This window comes from Tachyglossus aculeatus, chromosome 13 (genome assembly GCF_015852505.1).
Source record: "Tachyglossus aculeatus isolate mTacAcu1 chromosome 13, mTacAcu1.pri, whole genome shotgun sequence".
Lineage (NCBI taxonomy): Eukaryota > Metazoa > Chordata > Mammalia > Monotremata > Tachyglossidae > Tachyglossus > Tachyglossus aculeatus.
Genome location: NC_052078.1, coordinates 9927948 through 9932294, shown reverse-complemented (window position 1 = coordinate 9932294; position 4347 = coordinate 9927948).

The following is a 4347-nucleotide window of genomic DNA, read 5'->3' as shown; positions in this document are numbered from 1 at the left end:
CTTTATAGCCTCTCCAGTGCTTAGAACAGTGCTTTGCACATAGTAAGTGCTTAACAAATGCCATTATTATTATTATTATTATTATTATATCCCCCAGCTCCCATCACTCCAATAATGATCATGAAGATAATAATAATGGAATTTATTAAGCGTTTATTATATGTTAAGCACTGGGGTAGAGCCAAGACAATCAGGTCAGACCTGGAGAGGAGCAGCATGTTCTAATGGAAAGAGGAAAGGACTGGGAGTCAGGAAATCTGGGTTCTAAGTGGAGTTAAACCAACGTTTAGGTATTAAAAGTTATGAAAAAATTGTAATGGATCTCTATGTTTGTACTTTAAGACTTTTGGGCTGAGTTTCATCCTGGAGTTTTACTCCTCGAGTGCCAGCTTGCTCACTGTACTTCCATCTTGTCCATCTCTCCACTGACCCCTTCTCCACATCCTCCCTCTGGCCTGGAACTTCATTCCCAACCATTAATGGCAGACCACAACTCTCCCCATCCTCAAAGCCTTATTTAAACTCACATATCCTCATGGTGGCCTTCCTATATTAAACCCCTTTCCCCCCCTCCACTCCCTCTCCCTCCCGCTTCACCTATGCAACTTGGATATTCACCCCACCCTCAGCCCCACAGCACTTAGGCTGTGCAGAGCACAGCCATAATTTATTTATTTATATTGTCTGCCTCCTCTAGACTGTAAGCTCATTATGGGCCGAGAACTTATCTACCAACTCTGTTTTCTAATCTCCCAAGCTCTTAGTAAAGAGCTCTGCACTTAGAAAGTGCTCAATAAATACCATTGATTATCTCTGCGTTAAGGAAATCTTGTGTTAAAATTCACACATTAAATGGCGCACCTGCATTCATGTGGCCATTTCTTCCAACACTGCATCACCTGAATGATGATGATGATGGTATTTGTTAAACACTATGTGTCAAGCACTGTTCTAAGCACTGGGGTAGATACAAGTTAATCAGGTTGGACACAGTCCCTGTCCCAAATGGGGCTCACAGGCTTAATCCACATTTTACAAATGAGGTAACCAAGGCACAGAGAAGTGAAGTGACTTGTCCAAGGTCATGCAGCAGAAAAATGGAAGAACTGGGTTTAGAACCCAAGTCCTTCTGACTCTGGGCCCGCATTCTATCCAATGTTGACACACACTGTCCAATACAAGTTCTCTACTTCTTTAACAGTGTTCTTTCTAAAATGCATAGTGAAATCATGTGTTATGAAAGAACTAAAGGTACTTTAGAAGCTCAGTTTCTCTTTATGTCCAACTGCCTAAACATGAAAAAAAGTTTGTTTTTTTAAATGGGATTTGTTGAGCACTTACTTCCATTTCTGTTCCCTTTCCATTTCCTCACTTCTTTTGTTTCTCCCAAAGTAATTCTATTTTTTTAAGAATGCAAATAATATTCTGGCTTGGAGCGAACCTTTTCTCAAACACCCTTCACACCCATTGCAGTGTGCCCTTAATCACATTTTTATTAATCAACCTATATGTAGATGTGTTTTTATTTAGATTTTTTTCATGAAACAATAAACACGCACATTTGCTATTTATGAGGAAGGACTGTCCGGATGCCATTTTAAAATAAAAAGCTGACCATTATGAGATCAGCTATTAAATGTAATTTTCAGTAAAACACATCAGGAAATATTTTCTATCCGTTTCACACTGCCATACCCTTTCAAGGATGGAAAACGAGTCATGGGGGTGCCTATCAACAGCAGAATTTCTGTAAGGGCTCATTTATCATCCAACCGAGTAAATCAAGCCTGCGACGTTTCCCTTGACAAATTGGAAAACGTCTCTTCTTGCTGACAAATAGCAACATGATATTTAAATTTAATTCTTGAGTATTGGTAAGTGATCAGTTCACTCCAGATAGCCTTTTTTGCAACTTCCCGCTGATCACATTCATTTTGAAATAGTGCACGGAGACCATAGTCGTTTTGGTTATTTGCCAGGCACATATGCATCTTCCATCAAGTTACCCTCGTGACCCCTTTATCCTGACCTGAATTTCCCAAAATACCATCCATTTCCATTATTAAAATGCAAGCTTCCTCCTGGATCATTTTGCCTGCTTTTAAAAAACAGACTAGCACATTATTTCCAACAGAACAAGGTCCCAAATCTCATAATGATAATAATAATAATGATTGTGGTATTTGTTAAACGTTAATCATGGCAAGCACTATACTAAATACTGATGTTGAGCCAATGCTAGCAGATTGGCCACACATTGTCCCCACAAAGATTCACAGTCTAAGAGGGAGGGGGAAGAGGTATCCAATCTCCACCTTGCAGATGAAAAAACTGAGTGGCTTGCCCAAGTTGACACAGCAGGCAAGTAGAGGAGCTGAGATTAGAACCCAGGTCTTTTAACTTTTGGCTCTGTGCTCTTTCTACTCTTCCACACTGCATCTCATGCTGGTTGTGAACAACGGAAAAAGACACAGGTCCTAGAAATTCATAAAACCATTTACTTTGAGAGAGTCATTCTATGTCTCAGTGTGCAGGGAACCCATCTACGAACTCCATTTTTTTGTATTCTCCCAAGGGTTTAACAGAGTACTCTGCATACAGTAAGTGCTCAATAGATACCATGATTGATAGAGAAGCAGCATGGTTTAGTAGAGAAGCAGCGTGGCTTAGTGGCAAGAACCCGGGTTTGAAAGTCAGAGGTCACGGGTTCCAATCCCGGCTCCGCCGCTTGTCAGCTGTGTGACTTGGGGCAAGTCACTTCACTTCTCTGGGCCTCAGTTACCTCATCTGTAAAATGGGGATTAGGACTGTAAGCCCCACATGGGACAACCTGATTACCTTGTATCCCCTCCCAGTGCTTAGAACAGTGCTTTGCACATAGTAAGCACTTAACAAATGTCATCATTATTGTTATATATTCCCTCTGAATTTATCTTGCCTGGTAGGGGAAGCCAGAAATAGCAAAGAAGCATGGCCTAGTGGAAAGAACATGGAACTGGGAGTCAGAGGACCTGGGTTCTAATCCCAGCTCCACCACTTGTATGCTGTGTAACCTTGGGCAAATCACTTAACTTCTCTGTGCCTGTGAGCCCACTGTTGGGTAGGGGCCGTCTCCATATGTTGCCAACTTGTACTTCCCAAGAGCTTAGTACAGTGCTCTGCACACAGTAAGCGCTCAATAAATGTGATTGAATGAATGAATGTGCCTCAGGTTCCTCATCTGTAAAATGGGGATTAAATCCTACTCCCTCCTATTTAGATTGGGACTCTATCCTATACTTACTCCGGAGCTTAATTCAGTGTTTGGTACACAGTAAGCACTTAACAAGTACCATTAAAAACAAAACAATGACAAAAAACAGGAATGAAGAGTAATGTGAGGCTGTTGGGAGAGCCTGGCTGTCAGAGGAGGAATCTGCCTTACATCCAGCCTGATCAGTCCTCACCTGAAGCAGAACTGAGGCAGGGTTCTTAGCAATGGAGCAACTGCTCCACGTTAAATGTGTGAGCCCATTTCCTTTTCCGAATAAAGCCTCTTTATTGTTTTTTCATCTGCATGCCACCCGCTCCCTTCTCTCAATAGATTCCACCCCAGGATTTTGAGCTACTCATCCAGTGATCTGGCCTGAGCCTGTTTGTTGGCAATGTGTAGGCAAGAGGGAGCCAAATATGCCCAGATCGTCTGTGCCAACTTTGAGAGAATGGAAAGGGAGGCAGAGATCAATGGCTGCCGTAGGTTACCTTCGAAGAAGTCTGAAGAGCTTGTCATGTGCACAGATTCCTTCTTGAGTGAGTCCTGATAGAACAATGCTACAGTGGCTGATGAAAGTTAATTAAGCGGAAATGACAGATTCAAAGGTGGTTGTTTTGTGTAAGGGCTTTCCATTTCTTCAAAAAACACATTCACACTTAGGCTCTCCTGGTTAAAAAAAAACAACTGATAGCCTGGAACTGTCACCCTAAAGGCAGAACCATCGTAATCTTCTGAAGAAAACACTTACCTGTCATCTCAACTTCAGCCCACTGTTGGGTACGGACCGTCTCTATATGTTGCCAACTTGTACTTCCGCGCGCTTAGTACAGTGCTCTGCACACAGTAAGCGCTCAATACGATTGATTGATTGATTGATTGATTAAATATTCTTTGCCAATGGTCCTGGTTCAAGAGGCCCTAGTCCCTAGGTGCATCAAAGCCACATAGACTGGTTTCTTGTCCTGCAGGATCTTATCGACTTAAATGGGCATTGATGGAGGTACATATAAGCGCCTTTGATGTAATCAAGCATATAAATGTATGTATAAATACATATATATATAAACACACACATGCACACCTACATGCACGTA